This window comes from Magnolia sinica, chromosome 4, assembly GCF_029962835.1.
Source record: "Magnolia sinica isolate HGM2019 chromosome 4, MsV1, whole genome shotgun sequence".
Taxonomy (NCBI): domain Eukaryota; kingdom Viridiplantae; phylum Streptophyta; class Magnoliopsida; order Magnoliales; family Magnoliaceae; genus Magnolia; species Magnolia sinica.
In genome coordinates, this window is record NC_080576.1 from 73,133,550 (window position 1) to 73,147,767 (window position 14,218).

Sequence of the window (14,218 nt, forward strand, 5' to 3'; positions counted from 1 at the left end):
TGAATCTTCTATAAAATCCAGCGTGTCCTAGAAGGATCGCACATCTTGTATGTTCTTGGGTGGAGGTAAGTTAAAGATAAGATCAATCTTAGCCTTATTTACCTCAATTTCCTTGGATGAGATGATATGTCCAAGGACAATTCCCTTACGAACCATGAAATAACACTTCTCCTAATTCAATATCAAGTTCTTTTCCTCACATCGCATCAGCACACATTTAAGATTCTCCAAACACTCGCTGAAGGATGGACCAAAGACAGAGAAGTTGTCCATAAAGACCTCTAAATATTGTCCCACCATGTCAGAAAAAATACTCATCGTGCATCGTTAAAATGTGGCGGGGGCATTACACAGTCCGAATGGTATCCTTCGCTAAGCAAAGGTGCCAAAGGGACATTGAATGTAGTCTTTTCCTGATCTTCAAGAGCTATCTCTATCTGGTTGTAGCCTAAATACCCATTAAGGAAGCAGTAGTAGGAATGACCAGCTCGCCTTTCCATGATTTGATCAATGAAGGGAAAAGGAAAGTGGTCTTTCCTCATGACAGTATTCAACTTCTTATAATCAATACACATTCTCCAACCAATAGTGATTCTAGTTGGCACGAGTTCATTGTCGGCATTGGCTACGATGGTGATTCTGGATTTCTTAGGAACTACTTGAGTTGGACTCACCCACTGACTATCGGATATAGGGTATATGATACTCACATCTAATAGCTTAAGAACCTCAGCCTTAACCACTTCCTTCATGTTTGGATTTAATCTACGTATGGTTGCCGAGAGGTCTTTGTATTATCCTCTAAATAAATACGGTGAGTATAAATCAAAAGGTCAATTCCCTTAAGATCCGCAATTGACCATCCAAGGGCTCATTTGTGCTCAATAAGAGTAGAGATAAGCATACTCTCCTGTTTTGGCTCAAGGTGGGAAGAAATCTCCATCGGGTATGTCTCATCTTTGAAAAGGCCAAGCTATATGTCCTAGAAGGGGGGTGAATAGGACTATGCCAAATTTAAAATAATTACAATGGAATTTAATAATAAGATAGCTAAGTAAAGGAAATCGATTCACAATGCTGAAATGAAAAGCTACCTCAATAAACAAGTATTGAGAGGTTGATACAAATGTTGTTCTAAGGACAACCTTATACCATAAAAACCAAGGGTTTATAGCAGGACAACCTTATTTCTAGAATGTTCTTTATATCAAAAACTTAAACTGAAAAGGAATGAATAAATAGTGAGGAATTGAAATAAATTACAAGAATTTAAATCTAAATTATTACAACATTCCCCATTGTGCTTGAAATGTAAATATTACAACATTCACATCCACACATACATTCCACAAATTTGAATGATAAAAGATATGAAAAATAAATCACACATCCACAAAACACAAAGAGTTATAGTGGTTCTCCTGTGTGTTCACCAACTGTTATAAAATAGCCACACAGCTTGCTAGTACTCCACTCCTAATATCCTCACACAGGGGATATCAACATTCACTATCAAAATAGGTTTCACAGGTTCACTTAAAACCTTCACAATTGTGTCTTTCAATGGGCTTACACAATTCAAAAACCCCTCTTTCTGAGTTTTCTGGCTCTCTTCAAATAACCAACACAATGAGATTTTTCTGGCAAATCCCAAAAGAAACCAAAAAGAATGTAAATTACAATAATGTAAAATACCTGGATTTCTCCTTTTGTTTGAAGCAGCTCGGAAGAACCAATCGGAGTAGAAGTTCGAATGTAGAAGTTCAATGTCCAATACTCACTTTGATATGGTTCTAAGTTCTAATTGATTTTAAATTAAACCAGATGTGCTAGCTATATTTGATTTTGATTCCAAGAAGAAGGAATACAGCAATTCCTCTTTTCAATTCAGATTGGAATGTAGAAACAAAATCAAATTTATAAAGCGAAGAAAAGAGAATAATAAACAAGCACAATGTAGCTTTAAAATGAACACAAACTTATCTCAGAGTGCTGTCTTGATTTTTCTTGAATTGCATTATCAAACTCTGAAATTTGTCATCTATTTATAGTTTCAGAAATTGTGTCTACGACTGGTCCTGAGTACTCCACGATTGGTCGTAGATGAAATAGATTTTTAAAATTTTAAGCGCGATCGGATCAGATCGTTTCACGAGTGGTCGAAGGTAGTCCACGGCCGGTCGTGTGCCTCCCACGACTGGTCATGAACACCTTAAGACCGGTCGTGAGACACCAAAAATGGTTGTTATAGTTTGAGTCGTATCTCCACGACTGGTCCAGGCTGGAGTCGACACTGTTCCTACGACCGGTCAAACAATCTCCAGGACTGGTCGTAGCTCAACCAAAAAATTTCAAAAAATTACAACAACTTAGGACTGGTCCTGAAATTTCTTGGACTGGTCGAGCCAATACTAGGACTAGTTGAACAGTGTTCAGGACTAGTCTTAGAACAAACCAATTACATGTAAATATATTCAATTTGAATTATGTATCCAGAATGACCTTCCCTAAGGTCAATCTAAGGTCAATCATACCTTGGAAGTGAGGTATGAACATTGAGACTTCAGCTCTTCAGATGATAGTTGACCTTTAAAGATTGTAAAGCTTGAGATCTCTGTACTTGATGTAGCATTGAACTTGAGATCTTCTAGAGCTTGAACTACACTTCATCTTGAATTGTATACATTGAGTCTTTGAACAAGTTCGCTTCTTTTGATGTAGCTTATACTAGCATGGATTGAAGTAGTTCTTTGTTTTTGACTTGAAGCAAAGTGATGCAGTGTCTTGAACATATAACACAACATGCTACACAAGACACAGATTGTGTTTTTGGCACCACAAAATTTGACAACCAAAGGAGGATACAAACCATATCACTTACAATCTTGACCTAAATAAACATATTTCAATTCAAATGGCAAAAGTTTTAGGTCAAGCTTTGGTGTCTTGAGGTTAGACGGTAGAGGGAATACATTAGTTTGGGGCAATTTTTCAAATTGTGGTCTCCACCGGTTAACTTCCAATACTGGCGCAGTATCAAGCATGGTTCCCATCTCCCTAATCATATCATCATCTAAATCATGGGAGTGGGCCAGGCAAGTCTCTATAGAGTCAGAGGATAAGGTCAGAAGTGTTCTATCTTCCACGAAAGAATCAATCAAGTTAACATCATTGTCATCATCATCATCCTCTGCCGTTTGCTCATATTGAAAAGATATTGAGCTCCAATGTCATATTCCCAAAAGACATTCATGACTCCATTCCTACAATTGATGATTACATTTAATGTACCCAGGGATACCTTGGGGACTCCTATTTATAGTTTTGCAACACCTCCTTTCACACCTCAGAAAAATCCACAAACTGCCTCAAATTTACGCACTTCGCGTAATTCTACGCAACTCTGCATAAGTCGTTTAATGACATCGAATTACCTTCGATGTCATCGAAGGTGCCTTTTATACGTGCTTTTTCACGCTATTGTAACTTCATTCGGACTACATAACCTTCTATGTCATTGAACCTTCCTTTAATGTTATCGAAGGTGTCTTTAATGTCATCGAGCATTGTTCGAAGAATTGATAATGTATCCAAAATAGTCCAGCGAGTTTTGTCAAAAATCCATAGAAAATTTGATGTCATGGAACTGGCTTCGATGTCATCGAGTAAGGCTTCGAGTCATCGAAAAACGTCTTCAATTTGTCCAGCAACCAACTCAATTTTCTCTTATAAATTCGATGTCATTGACCCGTGTTCAATGTCATCGAATATGTCCTTGATGTCATCGAATGGTGATCGATGACACAGTCAATATGAATTATGCACTTGTTCTTTCGACTTCGTTCCTTCTCCACTTGGTTTTCTTGAATCTTGGGACTTTGAAATATTCAATCTTTATTTCTTAAGATCCATTCTTTGCCTTGGTGATCTTTGAGTGATAAATCCATGCTTTTAGCACATTTTCCAATCAAAGCTCTTAAATTCACCTTGCAACACAAACATGAGTAAAATAGGACATTAAGCAGTATCATGTTCATAAAACCAAGATGTAAATGGGGGATAATATGCAATATATGACCCTCAATAGTAACCCAACCATCTCTTTTGTGATTGAGGGTCACCAAATTGAACATTCATTACTTGATTTGGGGAAGAGTGTGAATTTGATCCCATAATCGATTTACGAACAACTTGGCCTAGGTGAATTAAAACCCACCAAAACCACACTTTAACTTAATGATCATTCGATTCATATATCAAGAGGGATGATAGAGGATGTGCTAGTCATAGTCGATAAATTCTACTAGCTAATAGATTTTATTATTTTGGATACACAGCCTGTCATTGATGCGAGCACTCAAATTCCTGTCATTCTTGGCCGACCATTCCTAGCAATATTAAACGCTATAATAAATTGTAGGAATGGGATTATGAAACTATCATTTGGAAACATGAAACTTGAGTTGAACGTGTTTAACATGTGCAAACAATCGGAGGATGGTGATGATGTCCAAAACAATCAGAGGATGGTGATGATGTCCAAAACAATCAGAGGATTGTGATGATGTCCACAAAATAAATTTGATCAACTCGTTTGTGCAAGATAAGTCACTTTTGACTACTCTGATAGTTTAGAGATGTGATTGGCCCACTCTACTGATTTAGATCATGACATGATTAAGAAGATGGATGCCTTGTTTGATGCTACGCGAGTACTTCTAATTAACCGGTGGAGGCCTCAATTTAAAAGATTACCCCAAACTGACGTAAAGCCTCTGCCATCTAGTGCCAAGGCATCGAAGCTTGACCTAAAAATATTGCCTTTTGATATTAAATGAGCCTATTTGAGTCAAGATGAAACATATCTGGTGGTGATTTCTTTCCAATTTAATGAGGAATAAGAGAGTATGCTCATTTCTACTCTCAAGGAACACAAATGAGCCCTTAGATGGACAATTGTGACCTTAAGGGAATCAATCCTTTGATTTGTACTCATCACATTCACCTCAAATTTAATGCAACCACAATTCTGGTTTAATCTAAATATGAAAGAAACCAAGGTGTTAAACTTATTGGATGTGGGTATCATATACCCTATATCTAATAGCCAATGGGTGAGTCCAACTCAGGTGGTACCCAAAAAGTCTGGGATCATCATCGTAGCCAATGCTAAAAATGAATTCTTGCCAACAAGAGTCACTATTGGTTGGAGAATGTGCATTGACTATAGAAAATTAAATACAATTATAAGGAAGGATCACTTTCCTTTGCCTTTTGTTGATCAAATCTTAGGAAGGTTAGTAGGTCATTCTTATTACCGCTTCCTTGATGGGTATTCAGGCTATAACCAAATAGATATAGCTCTTGAAGACTAAGAAAAGACCACATTCACATGTCCTTTTGGCACTTTTACATACCAAAGGATTGTAAGTGCTATGGTTTTATGCTCCTTTGGTTGTCAACTTTTGTGGTGCCAAAACCTCAATCTATGTCTTGTGTAGCTCATTGGTATATATGTTCAAGACACTGCATATGGGTTCAAGACATTGCATCACCTCTTTAAACACTTTGCTTCAAGTCAAGAACGAAGAACTACTTCAAACCATTTTAAGAAACACAAGTACAAGCTACAACGAAAGAAGTGATCTTATTCAAAGACTCAAGTTAGTGTACAACTCAAGATGAAGTATAATTCAAGCTTTAGAAGATCTCAAGTTCAATGCTACATCAAGTATAGAGATCTCAAGCTTCACAATCTTTAATTATCAATGATCATCTGAAGAAATGAAGTATCAATGTCCATACTTCACATTTAAGGTATGAATGACCTTCGATTGACCTTAGGGTAGGTCATTTTGTATACATAATTCAAGTTAAATCTTTTTATATGTATTTGGTCTGTTTTAAGACTAGTCCTGGACCTTGTTCGACTAGTCCTAGAACTGGCTCGACCAGTCTAAGAAATTTCAGGACCTATCCTAGGTTTTTTACAATTTTTTACAATTTTTTGGTTGAGCTATGACCAGTCCTAGAGTCTGTTCGACTAGTCGTAGGAACAGTGACGACTCGATCCAGGACCATTCGTGCACTCACGACTCAATCTACAGCGACTAATCCTGGTGTCACATGACCAGTCGTGGGTTTGTCACGACCAGTCGTAGAGGGTTCATGATTAGTCGTGAATAGCCTATGACCAGTCGTGGAACGGTTTTATCTGATTGCGCTTAAAATTTCAAAAATCCGTTTCTTCTACGACGAGTCGTAGTATCCTCAGGTCCAGTCGAAGATGCAATTTCTGCAACTATAAATAGAACACGATTTTTAGAGTTTCATATTGAATTCAAGTAAAATTAAGGCTTCACTCTGAGATAAATTTATGTTCATTTTAAGCTACTTCATGCATATTTAAAATTCTCTTTTGTTACCTTTATTGATTTAATTTTGTTTCTATATTCCAATCTGAATTAAAAAGAGGAATTGTTGTATTCCTTCTTCTTGTAATCAAAACCAAATATAGCTAACCCATCTGGTTTAATTTAAAATTAATTAGAACTTAGAACCATTTCAAAGTTAGTATTGGACATTAAACTTCTATATTCGAACTTCTACTCTGATTGGTTCTTCTGGGCTACAACAAAAGGAGAAATCCAGGTATTTTACTTTATTGTAAATTTTCTTCTTTTGGTTTTATTTGAGATTAAGCCAGAAAAATCTCAATTTGTTGGTTATTTGAGGAGAGCCAGAAAACACAGAAGTGGGGTTTTTGAATTGTGTAAGCCCATTTGAAAGACACAATTGTGAAGGTTTTAGGTGAACTTGTGAAACCTATTTTCATAGTGAACACTGATATCCCTTGTGTGAGGATATTAGAAGTGGAGTAGCAAGCTGTGTGGCTGTTGTTTAACAGTTGGTGTACACACAGGCGAACCACTGTAACTCTGTGTTTTATGGATGTGTGATTTATTTTCTATATCTTTTATCATTCAAGTTTGTGTGATGTATGTGTGGATGTGAATGTTGTAATATTTACATTTCAAGCATTGTGGGGAATGTTGTAATAGTTTAGAATTTATTTCTAGTTATTTCCTTTATTTCATTTTAGTTTGAGTTTTTGATATTCAAATTGTTCTAGTAAGGTTGTCCTGTCATAAACCCTTGGTTTTTATGGTGCAAGGTTGTCCTTAGAGCAACATTGGTATCAACCTCACTGTTCTAGTATTTGAAGGTTGCTTTACATTTTCATACAGTGATTGGTTTATAGTGCTATCTTTACTTTATTCGTTTAAAATCCGCTGTTAAAGTTTTAATTTGGCATAGTCCTATTCACACACCCCCTCCCCTCTTGGACATATAGCTAGGCCTTTTCAAGTTGTATCAAAGCCTAATAGCTTGTTTTAATTGTTATATTTTTGGATTTATTTCCTAAGCTAATCGATCTAAGCTATTTATAAGATGTCAAATTTTGATAGCCTTTCAGTCACTAGGCCTCCACCATTTGATGGCTCCAATTATGCCTATTGGAAAGCCAGGATGAGGATTTTCCTTAAATCCATGGATGAGAGCGTGTGGCAAGCCATAGTGACTGAATGGACCCCTCCTACCATTGAAGTAACTGGTATCGATGGATCCAAATCAATGAAAGTCTCACCTTATTTTTCTTGGACCACACTTCAGAAAAGTGAGAGTAGTGTCAATGCAAAAGCACTAAATGTAATCACTTGTGTACTATCACTGGATGAATTCAAAAGAATTATATCCTGTGATACTGCAAAGCAAGCTTGAGATATTTTAGAGATGACGCACGAGGGAACATCAATTGTCAAGAAATCTAAAGTCCAACTCCTCACAACCAAATTTGAGGAAATATATATGGAGGAAAATGAAATGTTCATTAACTTTTATACAAGATTAAATGACATTGTGAACTCTATGTTGGGTCTTGGCGATAAAATGTCAAAAAGTAAAGCGTGTGCAAAGATACTACGCTCACTACCTGAACGGTTCAACTCAAAGGTTACTGCGATCCAGGAACTTCGTGATACGAACAATATGAGGGTAGAAGAACTAATTGGGTCGTTACAAACCTATGAGTTAAATTTTAAAGCTCCTAAAAGTAAGTTTATTGCCCTTAAATCTTCTAAATGTATTTCTCAAGAAAATTCTGATTTTGAAAATTCTGAAGATGATATGGCCCTTTTAGCGAAAAAGTTTTACAAGATTTTCAAAAGTAAAAAGAAGGTTGATTTTCAAAAATCAAATGATAAGAAAAGATCTAAATCTAAATCTAAAACTTGAAAATCTTTAAAAGATTGCCAAGAATATGGGCATTTAGCAAATAAGTGTCCTAAAAAGGACAAACCTAAAAAGAAAGGAATGTTGGCTACTTGGGATGAATCTTCTGGCACTGAAGCCTCTTCTGAATCAGAAGAATCTGAAACCGGGTCTGGTAATGAAGTTAAAGCTCTTATGACTCTAGCTAAGTTCACTTTTTCAGATCATAATGATTCTACTAGTGAAGAAAATCTGAATAGTGATCATGAAAATGAAGAAGATCTTTAAGATGCTTATAATGCCCTATACAAAGAAAGTTGTAAGATTGCGGTAAAACTAAAGCTTTAAAAAGAAAGGTTTTCAAAACTTAAAGAAAATTTTGATTCTCTTATTTTAGAAAAATCACATACTTCTGATTGTTTTGAAAATGCAAATGCGATTTAGAATTCAAAACCTCCCAAATTGAAATTTTGAAATCTGAAAATGAAAAACTTAAACTTGAAATCTCTTCACTTTTGAGTTTAAAAGATACATGGAGGTATGCCCAAGGTAATCCAAAATTAGAAAAACTTTTGTCTGGATCAAGAAAATGTGGCGACCGATCTGGTTTAGGCTACAATAAAAATGTTCCTCCTAAACAGAAGAATACTTCTCCTAAGTTTGTGAAAGGAGAATCCTCAAACTCAAAAGAGAAAATTTTTAATCAAAAGTTTTCTAAAAATACCAAAACGTTTCAATCTTTTAAACCTAAAAGTAACCATATCAACTATAAAAATCAGAACCAAAAACCTTTGGCTGAAAAAATAGTTGATTTGCTTAAGGAGCTCTTAAAATCTAACTCAGTGGGTCATTCTTACAACAATTACAAACATAAGAAGACCAACTATACTCATAAACCCAAAACAGTTATGAAATGGGTTGCTAAGGTTTCTTGCTTGGTTGCCCACACGGCTTTCAAAGCTTCAAGCCATTCAAAGTGGTACCTAGACAGTGGATGCTTCAGGCACATGACTGGTGACAAAGGTCTATTCACCACTCTTAAAGACATGACTGATGGTTCAGTCACATTTGGTGATGGTAGCAACTGCAGGATTATTGGCCAAGGTACGGTTCAACTTTCTAACCTTCCCTTATTTGATTATGTTTTGTACGTTGAAGGTTTAAAGCATAACTTTTTAAGCATTTCTCAAATATGCGATAAAAATCATAGTGTTAAATTTTCTAACCTAGGGTGTGAAATTTTAAACAAAAATGGTTTAGTAATATTAACTGGTCGTAGAACTTTTGAAAATTGTTATATCGTAAGTGATTCTAGCTCATCTAATCAATTGTGTTACATGGTCCATACTGATGAGACTGAGTTGTGGCATAAACGTCTTGGACATGTACACTTTCGCAATCTATATAGATTAAACAAAAGAAAACTAATAAGAGGTTTACCTAAACTATAAAAAGTAGATAAAATATATGGCGAATGCCAGATTGGCAAGCAAACTAGGAGTACTCACAAAAAGGTGAATTCTAATGCCACATCAAAACCACTTGAGCTTCTCCATATGGATCTTATAGGACCAACCAGGACAGAGAGTAGAGGTGGCAAAAAATATATACTGGTAGTCGTGAATGATTATACTAGATTCACTTGGGTAGCCTTCTTAAGAGATAAATCAGAAACCCTTGATGAAGGATTCTCAAACGGATTCAAACTGAAAAAGGTTCTCAGGTCAATAAAATTCATAGTGATCATGGATTTGAGTTCGAGAATAGCATTTTGAGAAATTCTATTGCGATCAGGGAATATCACATGAATTCTGTGCACCTAAAACACCACAATAAAATGAAATTGTTGAAAGAAAAAATAGAGTGCTTCAAGAAATGGCAAATGTAATGTTGAATAGTATGAAGCTCCTTAAAAATCTTTGGGCCGAAGCCGTTAATACTGCCTATTATACAATCAACTGAGTTTATACAAGTAAGTCAAATAATTAAACTACTTATGAACTATGGTTCGATAAGAAGCCTACTATCAAATACTTTCAATTTTTTGGTAGCAAGTGCTATATTTTACGTGACAGTGAAAATCTGAAAAAGTTTGACACTAAAAGTGATGAAGGGATCTTTTTAGATTATTCTTTGAACAGTCGTGCATATCGAGTACTAAATAAGATGACCGGTGCTATTCAAGAGTCCATTAATGTGGTCATTGACGATCACTTAATTACACCTGCCTCAAGTTCAGATAGTGATAAAGTTCTTTTAATTGACAAACAAGATACTTCATCAAATCAATCTAACTCTGATCTGAGGACTATTAAAGATCATCCAACCACTCAAATTCTTGGAAACCCTCTCACTGGTGTGCGCACTCGTAGACAACTAGAAGACATATGTAATTAAGTGTGCTTCACATCCCAGATAAACCAGTTAACATTAAAGAAGCTCTTACTGACGAAAACTGGATAGTAGCAAGGAAGAAGAACTTAATCAATTTGTGAGAAATGATGTTTGGTATCTTGTTCATATACCTAAAGATAAACACATTATAGCAACATAGTGGATTTTTAAAAATAAGTCTGATGAACTTGGTAATATAATTTGAAACAAGGCTAGACTGGTTGTACAAGGGTACACTCAAATTGAAGGTATTGATTATGATGAAACCGTTGCCCCAATAGCTCATCTCGAGTCAATCAGACTATTCATATCTATTTTTTTCTTTAAAAAATTTAAAATTTATCAAATGGATGTGAAGAGTGCCTTCTTAAATGGTGATCTACATGAAAAAGTGTATGTTGAACAAGCAATAGGTTTTGAAGACCCTAAAAACACTGATCATGTCTATCACCTTAAAAAGGCTCTCTACGGCTTAAAACAAGCTTCTAGGGCATGGTACAAGAAATTGACTAAGTTTTTACTAAGTCATGATTTTCAAATAGGAAGTGTAGACAAGACTCTTTTTGTTAAGAAACTTAATGATCACATCTTAATAGTGTAGATCTACGTTGATGATATTATTTATGGATCTACCTGTTCTAACATAACTGTTGAGTTTGCAAGTTTAATGAAATCTAAGTTTGAAATGAGCATGGTTGGGAAATTAAATTATTTCCTAAGATTGCAAGTGAAACAACAATCTGATGGCATTTTTATTTCTCAAACCAAATATGCTCTGAACTTAATCAAAAAGTTTGGATTTAAGAACGGTAAGAATTTTAATACTCCTTTGAGTACAACTTTAAGATTCTCAAAGGACTCTACAGGTAAAAATGTGGATCCTAAATTATATCGTAGTATGATTGGCAGTTTACTTTATTTAACTACAAGTAGACCTGATATTGCTTTAAGTGTTGGAATTTGCACTAGCTATCAGTTTGATCCTAAAGAGTCAATTTAATTGCTGTTAAGAGGATTATGCGATATGTCGCAAGTATTTCTAAATTGGGTCTCTAGTATCCATATGATACTAGTGTTTAATTGGCTGGGTACTCAGATGTTGATTGGGCTGGTAATATTGATGATAGGAAATCAACCAGTGGTGGTTGTTTTTATATTGAAAATTGTATGGTTTTTTGATTTAGCAAGAAGCAAAGTTCTATATCACTCTCAACTGTTGAGGCTGAATACATTACAGAAGGAAATGCATATACTCAGCTTATTTAGATGAAATGTATGTTAAGCGATTATGGAATTGCACAGGAATCAATGGTTTATATTGTGATAATTCAAGTGCAATAAATATTTCAAAAAATCCAATCTAGCATTCACGTACCAAGTACATTGACATTAGGTTTCATTACATTCGTGAATTAGTGGAAGAAAAGCTGATATCTTTGGAATACATTCCGACCGAGACTCAACTTGCTGACATTTTCACTAAACCGCTCGACAAAAGCAGGTTTAATAAATTAAAATTTGATCTTGGTATGTGCATTCTAAATTAATTATTCATGCATATTTGTATCATAGTGTATATATATTTGATAATTTATTGAGTTAAATTTCAAATTTTTATGAAAAAAATGCATATTTTAGTCAGTAAATGACCAGTAGATAATGTACTCGACCAGTCGTGGCACGACCAGTCGAGGACATCCCACGACTAGTCGTGTAGCGCGCTGGACATTTTAAAAATTGGGGAAAACTTCATCTTCTTCATTTTATCTTTCCTATCCAATGAGTCGACGCCCGACCAGTCGTACCCACCTTCCTAGATCTTCAAGGTTAGTGCATCATTTGCATTTTTCTTATAAATTCTAATTAATATTACTTCATTTTCACTCTTGGAGTAATCTATTTTGTCATTCATTGCGATTTTGGGGTTTTCTTTTGAAAAATCTAATCTAACAAAATCCCACTTCTCATCTTTTGAAGCTACTTATTTCTTTGAATCTTCTATTACAAATGGATGTTAGAGGGAAGAAGAAAACATCCCGTGGTCCATCATCTTCTGGATCAACTCTTATCACTCAGTGCCATCTTCAGTCACCCGAAGATGATCCCTCACATGTGCGGAATTTGCGTATGCACAATGTCATTATTGAAAGACCTGTTGATCTTAACCATATTGCTCATTTTGGTATCCTTCCCCTACTACAAGCTGTAAGATGGGCTAACATCTTACATTGGGGTGGGCCTGCATACCAGTCTATTGCTCAGGCCATGTTTGCATGCATCTCTAACTTTTCGACTGAGAATTTAACATTTAAAATTGATGCTAGAGAAGGTCCATTTGATATTGATCGTCATTTGATTTCAGCTCTAATAGACATACCGATTAATGACGAGGGTATTCCTATTCATACTTTAGCTGAGAAACCCTCAGAATCAGAAAAACGCATGCTCACTAGAACACTATGCAATATGGATGTGCAATGGACTCATAAAGGGAATGCACTCCCCTCAAAGTATTTGTTACCCAGATACAGGGTTTTCCATAGAATCTTTATTTCAAATCTGTATCCGCTTTCTAGTAATAAAACAGAACTAACTGCCTTTATGGTTCGGGTTTTGCACTCTGTCATCTCTGGCACTAATGTTTGTATGCCTTCTTTAATATGTCACTCCATCATTCAATTTCGTCTCCATCCAGGTCATAGTGATATTCCATTTGCTTATCTTATGACTGTGTTAGCTACTCACATGCTTGTTGTTATGCCTGTTGGAGAGGCTCCTATTCATTATCTTATTTTTAACAACTTTAATATAAACAAGATGAAATTGGAATTGGCTCCTAGCCAAGTGGATGTGGGTGCTGCTGGAGCTAAGGTTGTGGATGAAGAATAGGCTGGCGATCTTCCTCTTGATGATATTAATATGGATGATATTTTTAATGAAATTGAATCAGACTCTGGAAATAATCCTAACTATGAGCCATCTAATTTTGATGCTCGTCTTTGTGCTCTAGAGGAAAAGGTAGAGAATATGAATGTTCCCATGATTTATAGTTTAAATATATGTGCAAGTATCTTAGGCACTTAAACAAGGACCTTCATCAACTTGATCCTACCATACCTGCTCCTTCAGGATCTAATTAAGTGTTTTACTCTTAGTCTGTAATAACTTTACTTTTACTTTTGTTGGCTTGTGAACTTTGTTTGGTTAACTGACTTTTATTTAAACTAGTTAATGGCTTGTGGACTTCAATTTACTTATTTCTTGACTAGTTAATCTATTTATTACTCCTGTTTATTATCCTTTTCTATTTTTCTTCCTTTGTCATATTGTGACCAAAAGGGGGAGAATTTATTTGGTTTTGCATATGGATTGATATATTGCTATTGATTATGGATAATATGGACTGTGGTAGTAGCATATGGATTGATATATTGATATTGATTACGGATAATATGGACTGAATATATGTGTGCTACTCAGGGGGAGTAAGTAAGAAAGAATTTGTGCTAGCTAATGACAACTGGTGCATGATTCTTTAACCAGGCTGTAACTG